Source organism: Pagrus pagrus (genome assembly GCF_965226575.1).
Source record: "Pagrus pagrus genome assembly, chromosome: 14".
NCBI classification, from domain to species: Eukaryota; Metazoa; Chordata; class Actinopteri; order Spariformes; family Sparidae; genus Pagrus; species Pagrus pagrus.
The window spans coordinates 923,654-942,412 of NC_140198.1; the positions used below are offsets into that span (position 1 = coordinate 923,654).

The following is an 18,759-nucleotide window of genomic DNA, read 5'->3' on the forward strand; positions in this document are numbered from 1 at the left end:
CCTGCCTCTCAGCAGCGGTGGACAAGACACTACATTATTGTAGTGATTATGGTAAACATCATAACGAATATCGTAAAATTGCATACAGACAAAAAAATAATACTACATGTGACTGGAACAGTAGATATCCAGTTGATTGCTTACATTTAGACAATACATTAATATATTAATATTATCAGTGAAGAAATGAAAGTTTCTGCTGCTTATACTTACTCTCCACTACATTTTGTAAGTAAATATTGTACTTTTGCTCCACTACATTTATCTGACAACTTTAGTTACTAGTCACTTTACATACTGCAGGCTGCATCATCATTAAAAATGATTATCGGGTAAAAAGAAAAAAAAACCCACTGATTCCGACTATTACTTTTGAATACTGATTTTTATTATACATTATTTTACTGGTCATAAAACTACAGTTATTAGTACAATTAACTGATATTTGTAGGTAAGCTTCTGTTGCTGTAGTTGTCCACGCATCTTCACATTAACTAACCCAAAGTTAATTAACCTTTAAGCTGCTCTGTGACTAGTACTGCAGCTCGTTACGTTACCGTTACATTCACGTTACTCCATGAGCCGCTACTTTATCGTTTCGCTAACTTAAGGGGAAGTCAAAACTTAATGAGTGTGTCCTCCTGCAGCGGGTAGGAAGATATTTCTGTCCGTTAGTCCCACACGTGTCTACAGTCTGCCTACAGTCTGCCTATAGTCTGTCTACAGTCTGCCTACAGTCTGTCTACAGTCTGTCCACAGTCTGCCTACAGTCTGCCTATAGTCTGTCCACAGTCTGCCTACAGTCTGTCCACAGTCTGTCTACAGTCTGCCTACAGTCTGCCTATAGTCTGTCTACAGTCTGCCTACAGTCTGCCTATAGTCTGTCCACAGTCTGTCTACAGTGTGTCCACAGTCTGTCTACCGTCTGTCTACAGAATCAAACATATGACCGATAAAGTAACGTTTAAATCAACCAGTACAAGCTAATCTGCTCTGCTCCTCTCCACTGTCGGCACAGAGAGTAACTAGCTAATTAAGCTAACTAAGTATGTTAGCTAGGAAGCGCTTCATGGCAGATAAATAAACAACCCAGTAGTGTTGTAATAAAGGCACACGACTTCACGTTACTATTACTGTAGCATGTAACTAGCTAGCGTTAGCTGCTATCACAGTAAAGTTAAGCTAGTTTTACTCACCGTTCACCGGCAGTAACAGCTTCCTCCATCTTCCCCTCGGCAGTAACGTCCTCAAAATGTCGATGTCATTCACCAGTTTCTTGTCACTCACTAACTGTTCTTTTGTTAAGATAAGCTGATTATCGATGATTGAATAAAACAAATTAAAATCTGATAAATCTAATCTATTATTATTGGTCTATTAATCACTTCCAGCGGTCGCGGAGGATGAGGCGTTCAGGTGCACCGTCCAGGGTCCGTCGTCACCCAAGGTCGTCAAGCATCCACAGACAGTCGATGATAACAGACTTCATGAGGAAAGTTCAGTTTCAGTGACATTAATAACAACTACAGACTGTGTAGACGTGACGGCACTACAGACGGGCATACATTCATTACATCCTCTAAATGAGACCTTTCCCACATTAAATGAATACATGAATTTATTATATTTATATATACATTTTAATATTTCCATGAGGTTATGAAGGTAGCATTGATGAGCGGGAAAGTGTATGAGCGCGAGGAGGAGCTGCATGGCTCCACTCCACAGCTGATGAGTGTGTGTGTGTGTGTGTGTGTGTGTGTGTGAGTGAGTGGCGCCAACAGCAACGTTCACACGAAGACCACGTGTCCTGCATTCAACCGTTCAATCATCTTCCAGCATGTAAACCAGCTATAACTGCTGTAAACCAGCTATAACTGCTGTAAACCAGTTATAACTGCTGTAAACCAGCTATAACTTAACTTTACAGTGTGTTGCATTGTCATGTGAAACTAAAACATTGTCTATCACCTGAATTTGAAGGTACTCATGTACATGGATTCGAGAGACTAAAACGAGGCTGTTACATCCGCAACATTCATAAGAAGGCCAAAATAATTAATAATTTGTCAGAAACAATGCTTCACAAAGTGTGTAAAGTCTCTCATAACTCAACAACTCATTAAACTGAGCGATTTCAGAAGGGAGTGATGTGGCGGCACATGTGAATTATTTTTACTTGCACATGCCCAATTCACATGTGATACCATTTTCGTGTTGAAATTTGAGTTTAGATGTGAAAATATTTCATTCTCATGTGAAACTGTGATTTTCACATGTGAAACGTCCGTAACAACTGTCATAGAGGATATTCACATTTAACAAGCTGACATCAGAGAATTTAGACGTGTTTTTCTTAACAAATTACTCAAACCGATTGATCAAGTAAATTATTATGATTAGTAAATAATAATTGGCAGTTAATAGTTGACAACTAATCATTGCAGCTCTAATCTGCTTCTTGCTCTTCTGCCAACACAACCACCCATCCTGCCTCTTTTGTATACTCAGTAACTGCTTTGATTTTTAAATGTGTACAGGCTATTTTAAAGGGTTATTGCAGAGTATTCAATGCCGGTGCAGATGTGTTTTAATGAAGCAGCGCGACGCCGACTCCTTTATTAAAGATGTTGCCTGATAATGCATCATGAACAATGAGGTTTGAACTGTCGGACAGGTGCGTCAGGGACCTCCGTGGACACTTTTCTAATTAAAGCACCTGATTGAGCGGAGGCCACCCAGGTGATTTTAATGTGATTTAAATTTTAATTGAAACGGTGTCTGGAGGGCTCGTATAATTTAATTTACACGCTATTATTCATATTTTCATCGTAGGTCCCAATTATTGCAACTAATCAGTTGATTCTTTTTTCGCATAGCAATTATGAAGACTGTATACCCCAAAGGCAAAAGATGACTGTGCCTATTGATTTCACTGATTCATTTGCTCGACAAGAAATTAAGCCTCTGCAGGTAAAAATCAAGACGTTCAAGGTTTAAATCAATCCCATCTCAACATGACTACACATGTGAAAGAAGGATCCATGGATTTAGAAAACACTGCTCTCACAATCGCTGCCAGATTTGAGGCCTTGAAGCTGAACTTGGTTACGAAACACCAAATATGACAGCAAACACAGCTGTGTCAAATAATTAAACAGTACACAGTGAAGAGGCTACAGCAGGACAACTGTTAAGGCACTTTGTTATTTGAACCGGTGCCATGTAGAGCGCAGATTACCCAACTGTTAACTCTGTTAATTACCAGATGCTCCACTGGTTACATGACAGATCAGTGCAACACATACATGAGAGGACCAGGTCACAGAAACAGAGTCCGAAGATTTATTTCTGGATGTTGAAAATCAGCCAGAGCTATAGGAGGACAGCGAGGGGGGGCGGTCAGGGAACATCCTGAGTCTGAGCCAGTCGTTCTTTCCAAACGGCCGGCTAACAGGATAAACAGTGAATTAACTGCAGGGGACGAATTTGATTACAAGCTCATTAAAAGTGATTTCAGCCAAGTATGTGTAATCATTTTGTTTGACCAAGATTGAGCTAAAATCAAACCACGTGTAGTCTGTTGTCATCTACTCAAGAAGAAAATAGACTGATATATATAAATATATATATAAAGATATATATATATATATATATAAAGATAAAGATATATATATATATATATATACACATAAACACAAGAAGAGGCAAAACAATCAGAAAAAAGCTGTTAAATTACTAAAATCCATCACAAAACAAGCACAAAGACAGAAAAACCTCCACAGATTTGTAAAACAGCTTCAATGACCGAAATGAGACGCAGACAAAGAGGCGTCAAAGTGAAAACAAACAGACACAAAACACTCACAAAGACGAGCTTATCGCCCAAAAGAGATTTGAAATGACTAAAAAAGACTTTAAACTGATTACAAAGAGATCCAAAAACAACAGCGAGGAGACACAAAACTGTAATAAAGACACACAAATGGACACAAAAAAGAAATGCTGCAGCTCGTGGTTTGCTGAGCTTCTGCTGAAATGATGCAGCCATGTAGTCGCTGCCTTTGTGTTCATAACAACGTTAAATTCAGTGACTTCAAGATAAAAACTGAGCTCTCAAATCTCAACCTGCTGCTGATCTGTTGAGCTCCAGTTTAATCAACGTTGAAATGTGAGCAGATTGTTTGAAACCCTGATCAGAAACAGTGTTAAAGTCCTGTAGAGTCTCATAACGCTGAAAGAGAAACTCGCCTGTGTTCTCCAACAGTCACATTAAGTGATAGAGCAGAAAATGTGGAGCTAAAAAGATCCTTTGTGGTTTCTTGTGTTTCAAGAAAGAGCAGATGATGTAAAACTGAACTCATAGTTTAAGAAATAAAGGCAGGAACATGAAGAAGTGCAGACTCAGTGAGCGTCGCCCTCTCGGAGGAGCTGTGTGGTGGCCATGTCTTCTGAACAGCCGCAGCCTTGAGGAAAATATCGGCTTCTGGAGGAATAAAATATTAATGATTACATAAACTAACAGAAAGTGATCTGCTCAGCAGTCAAGCTTGGGCCTGTGGATTTTTGTTCAAGTGTATTGACTCAAGCACTGATAGCAGAAGCTGACACAAGCATGATCCCTCAGAGTTTCTCATGAACTTTACCTCCATGAAAACCTTTTATTTTATGTACAGTACATGAGCCGTTTGCAAACTGAAGCTCTGCATGATTTATCAGAGAAGTTGCAGAAAGTTGATTTCCCTCCCACAGCTGCTTTCTACGTGTCAACATGCTGCAGATAAATGGAGCCAGAATTTCCATTTTGCACTTCTGTTAACGTCAGGATCAATTCATCCGACTGACTGACTGGTGCTCTGTTCACGTTGGTGCTAACAAGTGTTGCAGTCTTCATGAAAGATTTAAAAGTAGTTGTAAAATCCAGAACTGGGCTGAAAAGACACTCAAACACCATCAACAACTTGTAACAGTTGTGTATACGCTGAGCACTCTAATACCTATTTATAATGGATTAACAACCAGCTGGTGCGACAGTGGATCAGCAGTCAGTCTGACAGTACGTGGATCACATGTCACTGCCCCCCCCCTCCCAACAATCAGGGCGGAAATTTGGTCACGTCGTTTGACCTGAGCGGATGTTCGACCCAGAAATGTGATCATGTGTTTACAGCAGAGATAAACTGACAAACTGCTTCTTCTTCACGGGTTTCTGGAAGGTGTTGTCACTGCTGTCTGAGGAGACAGGAAATACGGATAGAAAGACCAGGGTTTGTGAAATGTTGAGCGAAAAGCTGGTGCAGCCGGCGGGATTGACAGCTGAGGTGAACTAAAGGTTAGCTGAAATGCGGCCAGATTGCCGAGACTGTAACCATATGGACAAGAAAGAGTTGGGGGCAACTTGTACCAAAAAAAAGATGAGGCTGGTGCACAAATCCCTCCCAGAAAATAACATCCCAGAGGCTCCAGTTAGACGCAAACAGAGTGTAAATTCTGACCAAACGTCCAAATGAGAAAAACATGAAAATGCAGCACATCCACGTCTGTTATGTGAAGATGAAACCACTGCAGAGGAAACAATCAAAAGAGCTCCGGTTAACGTCGATGTGGAAAATACGATGGGAACGTTTTTTATTAAGTCTGTTTCTGTCACACTTGGTTCTGTTGGTACAACTTTCACCTCAGCCAAGCATAAAAACCGTTTCCACTCAGGTGGATGCAAACACACTTTGTGATGTGCATTTGTCTGCTGTTGTTTTAGTGTGCACGCAGCCTGTACGTCTGCTAACAAATTTCCCGTCGGGGCTCAATAAAGTATTTCTGGTTCTGGTTCTGGTTCTGTGTTTGTGCTGCAGTCTCGTCTCATACAAACTATGTTTACAACCCTGATTCCTAAACAGTTGGGAGGCTGTAAAACGTAAACAGAGTGATCTGTGTTGGCACTGTTACAAGGAAAAAATGTCTCGTATTAATTAGAAATGTCCAAAACTGCAAGTACTTTTGAAGAAGGTTGCATTTATTTAATCTACAACTCCTGAAGAGAACGTCTCCAGAGAGCTTTAGGAGTTTGCACTTTGAATTATATGGATGATAAACGTTGGCCACAGAAAAATACTGTCCGTCAGTTTTATGAGTAGAAAATGATTTACAAGATTATTAAAAACATTAAGGATAAACCTTGGTTACAAACCTTTAACACATTAAGTTTATAGTAAAAAAACAATTCTTTGCTTGTTTGATTTCTTTCAGGACACGAATAGACGTAGTAAACTTTTTTATCATTGTATTCATATTTTTGTCTTGTTTTCTTTCAGTTTTTTCTCTGTGCTTGATCTAATATTATGCAAAGTTTTCTAAGTACAACCTTTCTGTCTGAGCATGAAATAAAATGTGATGATTTGTTAATCCTTTTTTTCATGTTCTCACCTTAAAGGTGCAAACGTTCAGAGTTTTAGTTTAAGACTTTCAAACAAGCGAGAGTGAAGAAACAACAGTGTTGACGTTCTGTCTGCGTGTTGCAGAGATGTCTACTAAAGTTAGCATGCTAACCAGCTAGCCTCCTAACAGCACTGTGTAGCTCAGAGGTGAGAGTCTGACAGCCCTGTGGTTTCAGCTGGAGATGTAAAAACAGCCAGTTCACTACTGAGTCTCATCAGGCAACAAAATAAACTCACTAAATGTGAAGAAAGGAAATATTTTGACATCTCAACCGCACACCATCTGCTAACAGCAGCTACGGCTAGCAGCAGTTAGCAGTTACTCTGGGGATATGCTGCCTCCCATTTGTTTCAAGTATGAATACAGAAACATGTGGTCAATTCTTACATATTGCATCTTTAAATAAATGAATAAATCCAAAAGATCAGTTCGTAATGACAGAGGGACAGCTCTCCACTGGAGTGGTTTATTTAGAGCTGCACTAAACTCAGGATTAAAGTCGATGATGTTAATGAGCCGTTATCTGAAAAGATGTTTTTAAACTACAAGGACCTCAGATTTCCACTTCAGTCCGTCTCCTCTCTGCAGGCAGATGCATACTTGAGCTGAGAAACAAGTTTTTTTTAAAAGGAAATTGATGTGTTACAGAGCGTCTCCAGGGACAAACAACCTCCTGCCTTTTAGATCCACTGAGTCTCTCACTGTGTTGATCTCATGACTCAGACTCACTGCTGATTATCTGCTGTTGTGTCTCATTCAGGACTCACTTCAGCTTCTTTGTCTCCTGTCAAAGGACGGATACTTATTCAAGGAAGAACTTAACAATGCTTCAACAACTCAGTGTTTAGGAGACATTTTCATCAAAGCTCACGGTTCTATATGTTCAATACAAGCAGTAAAAAAATGTGTTAAAAGTCTATTTATTCGTCTTTAAGCGGTAAATGTGCTCAATCTTTGTTGTCAGTTTCATTCTTTGTTTTTGTGATTTCTGTCAAAATGAAAAACTCGACTCTTCAGGTTTTGAATAAATAATCGTATTTGTGAAGCTGCTCTTTAAGGACAGAGAGCAAACAGATAGAAATGCTGAAATGAAAGAATCTTCCATGAGACTTAATAATAAATGGTTTTGTTGTTTGGAAAGTTTTCTTTCAATGAAGTTTAGATAAAAACATGTCCGCTCGCTTGCGTTAGAAATGTTGGTTGTTTTCCGTGTGTCTGACGCAGAGAGGACCTGAGGACCTGAGAGAAGGAACAACGTCAGAAACAAGATCGCTGCTTCTCTTCACAGCAAACTTACACCCGAGGATTCATCCACTGACTCTTTGTGCAAAACGAGCTGAAAACTGACTTGTACCAAAAGTGTCAAAATCCAAAATAAATCCATTCTGTCCCAGAATATTATCTAAACCACACAGTGTGTCACTTTCAACCAGTCAAATGTGTTTAGGTTGTTTGGAAAGTACACAACTCAACAACATGTAGAACAAAGGTCGAGTCATTTTTAGATATTTTAACCTTCACAGCTAGAAGACTTTTCCTGTATTTATTCTGTTTCTCGTCAGCATCAGCTGTCGAACATCTTCTGATTCAGGAGAACCTGAAGTTTCAATCTGGATCATTCAAAGTCCAAATTTTTACATTTGTTTTGTCTTAGAATGGATGAATTAGCCCGGATTTTTAAAAATGGCACTCAGAAGTTTTTTAGTGTGAACTCAGAAAGTTTATTAAATGTTATTAAATCATAACAGAGATGACTGAAGCCAGTGAGTTATTGTCAGAGTCTCTTTGGTGAAACTGAGAAACTCCACTTTGCATGAGTTTTGAAAGGAAAGGATGGAGATTAATGGTTCAAAAGTTATAACATATCTTAGAGCATTGCCTGATATAAAAGTAGAAATTAATAATAATATAAAAAATGGCGAATGCTTCTTTCATTGATGGATTTTGACAAATACAATTTGAACATTAATTTTTTTGATTAGTTTTCGGCGGTGTGACTCACCACTGTTGAATCTGACATTAGACGTTATGACGTCCCGTCTTCCTTCCACAGTCTGCATGTTACTGTTTTTAACATCTCTGTTGCTACGGGTAACAACAACAACAGCCTCTGAGCTAGCAACCTACATTTCCTCCAGTTACTCGCACAGTAACCTGGTCGCTAAAGAACCTAAACAAGCTAACTGCTGTTACCTTTTCTTTGTCAGGGATTTAAGGATCAACTGAAACGTTTAACTTCCTGGTTTTAGTGACACCCAACACGACTGTGATTGGTCTGAAGACGCGTTTATGGTCATTTGTGCAGCCAGACCTTCGTCCAGCGCTGAGACAGAGATCTGGCTGATGTGTGACATTTGTGTGATAATGGAAATGAAAATATAAATCAGGGAATCCCTGACAGGCTCCAGCTCAGTTCCCTCTGCAGGTAGATCTAAGTTTGAATATTATATCATCATGAAGTCCTTAAAGCTGGCACTTGATGAATCCCATCATGCATTTCACAGAGAATCATGAGACCGGTGGGAGGTAATTAAAGCTGGCAGACACAAATCCAGGTGCACCAATTAGCAGTGAATAAACATGATAACATCATTTATTTACAAGTGTGTGTGTGTGTGTGTGTGTGTGTGTGTGTGTGTGTGTGTGCGTGAGGGAGGAAGTTCAAATTCTATGTTGCTGTTTTCTTTGTTTCCTGTTCATGTTTAAAACAATAAATAAGTATTAAATTCAAATTAGCGCTCAAAAACCATTTAAATGAACGGCTCTGATGATTTTAAAGAGCAGCTTGTGTCTTCAGAAGACGCAGTTTCACTCAGCAGTCACAGATATCAACAGTATTTTTCCTGGATGCTGCAACACGGTGATGATTTGTGACAACGAGCCGTCGATCATCCAGCAGGAGCTGTGTGGGTGTCTGCTGGTGACCCCCACCACCACCCGAGGGCCAAGGTTAACGGCAAAGTCACGTCCCCACACTTGGCTGCAGGCACGTGGCCCCATCTGGAAACATCAGCCCACACACACACACACACACACACACACACACACACACACACACACACACACACACACACACACACACACACACACACACACACACACACACACACACACACACACACACACACACACACACACACACACACACACACACACACACATCTGCAGAAACAACAACTTTCATCCTGAGCTTTGTTATTCCTGCGCCGGCCAACCACAGATGGTTATTATCCTGACACGACTTCCATCTATACAGGTTGTATCCAAACAGATTCAGGCAAAAGAAGACTCAGAGAGGTGCTGGTGATGAACGTGTTCATTAAAATAATCTGTATAGCTGTGAAATGAGACGGGACCTGAGTGGAGGAGAGGTAAAACACTGCCTCTGGCTCAGGCTTGGCTCAGCGATGGTAGTTCGACAAGCACGACTGACAGTGGCCGTTTGTGGGAAGCCAGTGAGGGAGCAGTTCCCTCAGGATCTGGGAGGAGTAGCAGGAAGCACACGGTCATGAATGACATCCACAGGCCGACAAACGGGCCGGCAACAGCCGCGTTTCCATCCAAACGTATCGCAAGCATTTCCAGATGAGAATGAGCGCCTGGTGGTTGGACGCCCCTGTGCTCCAGTCAAGTTGCAGCTTAGATGTGTGTCTGTCCAGACTGATATAATAGGAATATACATATATCACCTGTAGATCAACATCAGCAGAACGTTTTGTCCCAAATTTGAAGAAACTCCCTCCAGGTGTTCGTGAGAGATCACGTTCAAGTGTGGGACGGACGAACAGACGGAAACTTAATGCCTCCATCCACGTCCATCACCAGCGCAGAGGCAGACAAACTGGCTGAAGGAAATGGGAGTGAACTGTTTCCAGCCACGAGCGTTATGTGGTTGTTAAGAGCTGGTTCGTCAACAGTAGGTGCCAATCCTCCAGCCAGAAAACCATCATGCCACTGCAGAAGAAGAGGGTGCAACAAGATGACGTAATGGAAAGTCAGATGGTAAAAATATGACATTTGTGTTTGTGAGGAAGATTACATCAGGTCTGTGGGGCTGGATGAGGAGACAGTTTTAATCTGAAGCTATTATTTTTTTCAGTCGGAGCGGAAACAGCTGATCAGTCATGTGAGGTTAATGTTCGCTACGTCAGAACTTAATCCAGGAAAGGTGGCTCCATCTCCCATTAAGAGCATTAACTCTTTTCAAAAATGGCAAAAAAAACACGAGGGATGCATCAATTTATCTGCCGAACATCTGTGTCAGCGGGCCGGGTTAGTTCAGGGTCGCCTCATGTGTCCGCCAGCAAAAGACTTCAAAACAGTTCAGTTGTTGTTTAGAATGAAGGTTTCTGTGTTTCTCTGGCACATAAGAGGAATAATAAATAAAAACACTGTTATCAGCAAGTGATGCAGCCAAGTGAAGTAAAAACAGTTTATCAAGAGTTTATACATTTTGCAATTTTCTGAAGCGATACTCAGTAAAACGTACTAAAACATTACGATGATGGAAACACGGCCGATGACAGGAACAGTGGAGCGTGGTGACTTCTCAGGTTTCCATAAAGAAAACTGGTTAGAAGAGATGATGAGCTAACTATTCAGACGAACTTCAACACAATGCAGAACGAATTTGGTCAAACTTGGTCACACATCTCTATCTTGACCTCTCCAGCTCTACTTTTCTCAAGTTTTCTTTGTTCCTAAATTTACGGCGTTTTTACCCTGAAGTAATCACAGTGTGACCAATCAATCATCGTCTCTTGTGGATCCTCAAACATCTGGGCTCACAGTCAGTGAAGTGAGCTGATAAAGGTCCTTTGGTTGAAGCTCTGTTCTGGTCCCTAAAGTTTAATGTTGCATTTCATAAAAGTGTCATCGTTTCCTCCTGAGTACATGTGGGAAGTGCTCATGTCAGTCAGGGCAGCAAACCTCCAGTACAGTAATAAGACCAGCAGATCTGTCCCTCTATAGGTGTGTTGAACACTCGTGTACCCTCTCCTGACCCTCTCCAAAGACAATGTTACGTTTCTGATCTCAAAAAATTGTAATGTCACATCATTTCAACCATTTTTACATCTGTTAGCACAAGACGGAAAACTAGAGCAGCTAATGAATAGACACACAGTCCACTGGGCAATAAGGACAACTATCAGCGTTTAGTTAGTTTCGATCCTCTCCACACTCATTTCATTTGGCTTAGGTTGAGCACAAACAGGCTCGTGCAACTAACAGGCGTGTAAAGATTCACCGATATGAATCAGAAAGTTTTTTAACATCAGAGACGCGAGTACATCGATGTGCAGGCGCTGCATCCATATAAATGTGCTATGAATCAGACAATGGCCCGATTTTAAAGTTAATTATCAGCTGACTGAGGGTTCGCATTACTTTTACAAAAGGTACGTTAGTGCATCGCCTCCATGCTTCTGGATCCACAAAGACATGGTTCAGAGTCACCATTAAGTCTAACGTCTGGAAGATATTTGGATTTTAAAAGAAAACTGGACGAATTGGAGAACATTATAAATAATATAAAGAAATAATTAATCATCGAACAGCCTCTAATATGATAACATGAGAAGACGACTCACACAGCGCGGTCCGACCAGACACTGTGAGAGAGTAAGAGAGGAAGTGTGTGACAGCAGTCTGAAATCTGAATATGTGACACAGTCAACAGTTCAAATCTGGTTTCTCTGCAGGGAACGAGTCGGGACAGATGGTTAACCAAACACTGAGAACTCCCAAAGAGACGTGTTCACATTATTTATCTAATAGTGTTTGTCAAACAGAGCTGATGGAGTGATGACAGCGCTGCCTCTCTGCGACTCTGCTGTCACCAGACATGTGAGCAGCATTCGGGAATTCATAACTGGAGCAGCACTCCAATTTAATCCTCATTAAAAGTGTGTCAGTCCTGATGACTTCACTTGGTCATTTCACCCAGAACACACAATCTGTGAGGATAACAGGCTCACCTCCGCCATGTTGGAGCGGAGGGACTCCAGAACGCCGTGAAAAATGACTTCTGCTACGGCGGAGAGCGTAAGGGATGAACCCTCGATCCAAGTCTGCTCCTCTTTGATTTCCCAGGAGGCTCTCAGTGCTTGTTTCAGGGAGTCGGACCTCCCATCATTCATTCAGGATCAGGCCCGTCTCCTCCTGCAGCTCAGCTCCGTCACATCTTAACACAACAATGAGGCAGAGCCATAATTTCACCTGCTGCAGCTCAGCTGGGTTCTGGAGAGGAAGTCTTTATTACAACCGTCTCAGGTAAATCCAGAGTACACGAGGAGGAGGAGGGAGGAGGAGGAGGAGGGAGGAAGGAGGAGGGAGGAGGGAGGAGGAGGAGGGAGGAGGGAGGAGGAGGAGCGAGAGGAGGAGGAGCGAGGATGACGAGGGAGCTGGGTTCTGGAGAGGAAGTCTTTATTACAACCGTCTCAGGTAAATCCAGAGGAGGAGGAGGAGGAGGAGGAGGAGGGAGGATGAGGAGGAGGAGGAGGAGGAGGAGGGAGGAGGAGGAGCGAGGAGGGTGAGGAGGAGGAGGGAGGAGGAGGAGGAGGGAGGAGGAGGAGCGAGGATGAGGAGGAGGAGGAGGGAGGAGGAGCGAGGAGGAGGAGGAGGGAGGAGGAGGAGCGAGGATGAGGAGGAGGAGGAGGGGGAGGAGGAGGGAGGAGGGAGGAGGAGGAGCGAGAGGAGGAGGAGCGAGGATGAGGAGGAGGAGGAGGGTGAATAAGTAAACCGCTGTATTGTGTCAAAGATAACAGATTTGTCTTTGACAGCTGAAGTATAAAATAACATTTCATTAAAATGAGTTTGATTAAATATTGATCACCATGGCAACAATTTGCTCAACATAGCTCGTCTGCCTCTGTGCATCTCAAACAGTTTGAGTCATCGTCCTCCCCGGTCACCATCCCCAGCTAACAGTGGGACAACGTGAACGACCGTGAAGCTCTGAGCTGCAGAAGAAGAAGAAGCTGGAGGAGAAAAGACGGTGCAGAGGGAGATGATGGACGCTGAGGTGAAGCAGGAGGAGCAGACGGACGTTCACTGATGGACAGCTCCGCTGTGGCCACATAACCTGACAACTTATTAATACAAGCAGCTGTTTTACTCCACAGCACTCGGCTCAGGGTTGAGGTCACACTGGGAATCTTCTGGTTGGTTTTTGCTTCCTACAGTAGCCAGGCTGCTAGCTGTAGCCATGATGCTAACGCCAGCAGTAACACCACAGGGAAACACTGGAGGGGGGTGGAAAAGTTTAATGGTGTAAATGTTCATCTTCACTTTCCTTTTCATGAAATGAAACACTCAGCTGTCACGTTAAAGTCTGGAGTATTACAAGAACTCGTCATCTTTACCAACTTTAAATCAACACATTTCATTCATGAAGTCTAATTTTCTTGTCCATGTGTATGTATTTTTATTTTTCCTTGTTTTAATTCTTTATGTATTTCTGTTGGTTAGATTTTCTGTTTATTGTGTGTTTTTTTGTGTTATTTAATTTGTGTTCTAAGTATATAAGTGGTTGTTACATGTTTATAGTTTTCTTTCTGTAAGGGAGGCGAGGTCCTTCAGGTCCTTCAGGTCCTTCGTATGAGCCTGATGGCTTCTCGACCTCTCCTGACACATATCTTATCTTGTCATTATCTGTTCTTTTGTTGAACAGGAAAGACTTCAGTTTGTTCCCACAGTCAAGTTTTCCACACACACGTTCACAAAATGGGATTAGCAGGAGATCGTTTGTGGTTTTCTGCGATGTCGTCTCAATAGTTTAAAAAATCTCCTCTAAACTTCTTCAGAAATGCTCAAACTGGACGATATCACAATATTCTTGACCGAATACCTCCATATCGATACGGAGACTAATGTAGGGACGATTTTCTGATTTCTGATCAATAATCATCAGTAAAGTGGATATAATGACTAAGTGGGTAAAGCCAAGTAGAACGGTCTGGTAACACTTTACTGTGATGAGGAGACGACAACACTTAGTCTGATACGACTGTAACCCGACTGCACTCAGACTTCTGAACCGTTCTGTGAGAACGACCCGAGCGCCGACGCCCGACAGCCTCCGACACAGCGAGGTCGGCAGGAAGCAGACAGCTGACTTTGACACTTTGGCAGTAATTAATCATCGGGCGCTGGAAGGCACCGCGGGACGTTAGTCTTTTATACGTGAAGACAACGTTAAACCAATCAACGTTTCTTCAACAGCAGGTGTCGTTCAGATTAAACACGTCGTCTCTGCCAAGTCACAACAGCTGACATCCTTACGTGAACTTTGTATCCAAGTCAGCCAAAGGCTTGTGTACAGGTCAGTGGGTGACACACTGAGAGCTGGATTAGCCTCATCAATGATGACTAATGATCCAGATCTACAGTCCAGAGACGACTGCAGCCGCTCTGATTACAGCTGATCGCAGGAAAATTACTTTCAGACTTTTTTCTGAATCGATTTTCATTTTTTTGCTGGTTCAGCTTCTTAAATGTGACGATTTGCTGCTTTTCTTTTATTGATCGGACAAAAGAAGCAACTTGAAGTCGTCACTGGGAAGCTGATCAGCATGTTTATACGTTTTATAGACTAATTAATTAATCAATCGTGAAAACAATCATCAGACGAATCACCAATGAAAAATATTCATCAGTTGCAGCCCTAAAGTTCAGTATGAGGTTTGACAGGAAACTGTTCATAATATAAGAGAAATAAAAAGTAAAGCTTTAGTTTAAACGTCACGACATCCGCTGACACCTGAGTCTTCACAATAATCACATATTCTGCAGCAGATACAGATCAGCTATAAAGCCGGGCATCAAACTTTAATACTTTTGTATGATCAGGTGACAAATTCTTCATAATTATATTTTGGGTCACTGCTAGAACAGGGTCATCTGCTTTAATGCTCACTAAACTCATCAGTCCTGTCCAGCGCTGCAGCTCTGTCTGCCTGAAACACTCTGCTTTAGCTCCTGCCTCTCGGAAGTCCCAGAAATAATGGGATCAGAGGTTGGCTGAGATCAGGAAAGCCCCTAAAATCCCAGGCTAGACGAATACACCAGTAGAAACACACGAGTGTTTTACAAAAACTGGTGGAGACTCCTCAAGATGTCCAAGAGTATAAACCCAGCAGCGCTGAGAGCTCCGGCTCAGTCTGGTCCGGGATCGACTCGGGTTTATTGAGGTTGCTGTCGGAGAAAACACAATAAACTCTTTGAAACGGACTCTGAACAACTCCAGTGGATTTCTTGAGCATGTCCTCTGACTCTGATAGACTCTGAAGAAGCAATTTTTGGTCACATTTTCTGGACTCCTGTGACCCAACAGTGTCCACTGTCTTTACCTCATCACACTGGCAGGAGGACAGAAATATAAATCAACACGTGCAGAACAGATATCCTTCAAAAAGCCTCGAAAACAGACAAAGCAGGACTCTGAGGACTACAAATGCATGTGTTTAGCAGACAGTGAATAGAAAATGTCCTCCCAAATGGAGAAAAATGATTTAAAAAGTGCAAATGGAGACACAGAGACATATGCTGCGGCTCCTCCCTCAGGCAGCTCAGAGCAGTTTGGAAATGTAAGCGCGGATAACAGACGGACAGCCAGATGAATGAATGGACGAGGGACAGTTGGACAAAACGGGGTCAGTTCATACAACAGCTACAGCATGCAAACCAAAGTTCAACCATCTTATCAGCCGTCTAATCTGCTCCACATTCATCTCAAACAGAGTCAGTTCAGGAAATGTGCTGAACTTTGAATTACCGAGCGCCGAGCGCCATTATCGTCATTATTTTGACACAGTTCCCCACCGACACTCTGACAATCACTGAACATCAACTCAGGAAACATTCTCATTTCTGAGAAAATGATTTAAAATCCCGGGTGGACTCTGAAGCACACCTGAACAGGAGTGCAGCCATTTAAACGCAAAAATAGAAACAGCAAGTCGCTGCTCTCCACCACCGTGTTTATCACCTCATCAAGGTTTTCTGAGGATCCCTGCACCGCCTGCTCTCATTTATTGCATACAGTGTGATGGTTATAAACCTCCGGCTTGTGATAAAAATCAAAATTGGAGAGAGTTTATTTGAATTGTGACATAAACAGGACAGTTAACTCTGCAGTTTGGTGATAGTTTGGCCACCTGCACAGAACCGTCTCTACCTGATGCTCCAGTGTTTCATTTCTCTTCCAGTGTTTCTCCTATAAAACACATTTTTCTTGCGTCTGCAGAATGAACTGGTCGTCAGGTCGAAGTAGAAAGGCAGCACTTATCTGCGCGGCTCCATCGGCCGAGTAAAGTTAGTTTTCTTGTCTTCATCATCCATCAGCACGTTAACGCAGCTGCTAGCGATGTGAACGAGGTGGAGTGGATAACTTTCCGGACATCTGGCGTTCGGGCCTAATTACAGGAGCGATCCTGATAATCGGTCAGGACTGTAACCCCACAGTTTGGCCGTCATCACACTGATTCTGGAGGTGGGTGGACTTGACATCTGGACGCAGCTGCAGGAACAGATGATGCTGATTGGCTCCTGTGCAGGTCAGAGAGGAGGAGGGGTTGACGTGACCCGAGAGGGAGCGGTGTACTAGTGACAGGTTTGTCTGCTCGCTAGGAGAGAAGAGGTCCGATTAATGTTCTGAATCAGGAGCTCTTGATTCTGTGAAGCTCAGGTTTATACATATAATCACACCGACAGCATCGAGAACAAAATATGATTTAAAAGGATGAACTATGTTTAAAACTCTGTGCTTGTCCCAACTGACAAATATATTTAAATACTTCAAATATATAGTGGACAAAATAAAGATGGTGGACAAAATTGATCTCATAATAACTGGATGAAAACCAGATGATGATGGAAAAACTGTCAGAAAGTGTTAAATGTGTGTAATGTGTCTGGTTCCCCTTAAAAAACATCATATTTTAAGAAAATTCATGTTTTTCCATTTAAAATATCCAAATTTTAAATGTGAATTAAATATTTTCACATGTAACAAAAACAGTCGACGAGTCGCTGGGTTGTTTTCCACGTGTGGAAACTAAACAAGCCATGAAACCACATGAACTTTCCTTCTTCACATGTGAATTTAGTCATTTTTTCACATGAATAAACTTTTTCAGAGTTTTTAACATTCATACGCAGCGTGCTGTATTTACATGTGAAAACAATGAACAGCATGTGGTTACAGACGAGGTGACTCGTTCAGTCTTCAGTCATCAAACTTTCAACAATTATAATCTGATAATTCAAAAGGAACCTCCACTAATGAGGACGTGATTAAATGAATAATGACTAATGAATGAGACTTGTGCAGAGCCTGCTGTGATGACACGGTGCACAGGGACAGATACTCATATTCAGAAAGCTGAATGACTTTCAGGAGGCCGTCAACAGGAGCTGGAAAATGAGGCTGCATTTCAACAGTGAGACTCTCTGCGGAGAGCGAGACCCAAAAAACAAGCGTGACTGAGGAGCACGTCTCAAACTTCTGAGTTAAGGAGGACAAAGCACGTCACAAACATTCACGTACTGAAACAACTGAACGAGTGACGCGAGCTGTGATTCCCTGTAAATATATTGTATCCGTCTGTTTCACCTGTCTGAGCTCTCACGGTGTTTACTGTGTACACGCGCGTACTTATCGTCCAATCCACAGACAAAGTCAAATATTCGAGTGTTATGTGTATGCGAGTGTTATAAATAAGTCGCTCTGTTAACAGTCACTGAGAAAACTTTTAATTAAAAGACTCTTCAGTTCTCTGCAGTCATTCATATGTTGGGCCAATGTATTCTTCGTCCATAGGCAGGAGGCCAGTGTTGGCCTCACATGATAATGATGATTGGCCATAAGAAATCTCATCGCGCCAACGCTGGCCCGACTCGGGCTCTACTGGGCTAATGTAGTCCGTCTTTGTTCCGCCTGCCCAGAGACCACACACCAACTTTCTAACTAATTAAGAGGCAGTTACTAATTGTCTGTTTTCCTTATTAAATGAGTCAACTAGAGACAAACACACAGACTGTAACCTGAGCCGCACACCGCCACACAGATCTACAACTCTACGTCTCTTTCTGCTTTTAAACCTCAACACGACATCCAGGAGAAGATTTCAAGTAATTCAGAATGAGAGTAATGAAGTCAAAACTTTTAATTGTATGAAGTGTTATCTGCTGCTGATAGTCTGGTGCATTTAGGCCAAACTCTCCTCCTCAGAGATCTCCATGACTAATTCATTATCCTAAGCCTCTTTAAGGTTGGCACTCAAAAGCTGTGTGATCACTGAGAGCAGAACTTTATTATTCTTA

The 18,759-nt window shown here is 42.1% G+C and overlaps 1 protein-coding gene across 3 annotated transcripts in view; it reads right to left on the reverse strand.

The window, feature by feature from the left end:
- tmem132e (transmembrane protein 132E) overlaps window positions 1-18,759 on the reverse strand; it is a 387,724-nt gene that overhangs the window by 353,015 nt on the left and 15,950 nt on the right. For 2 of the 3 annotated variants that reach the window (XM_084374077.1, XM_084374078.1), the window contains exon 1: window positions 1,197-1,408. The exons of the other annotated variant lie outside the window; for it this stretch is intronic. The gene's annotated coding sequence lies outside the window, so the exon portion shown is untranslated. Of the gene's footprint in view, window positions 1-1,196; window positions 1,409-18,759 lie in introns of those variants that run through there. 3 annotated transcript variants of the gene reach the window in all.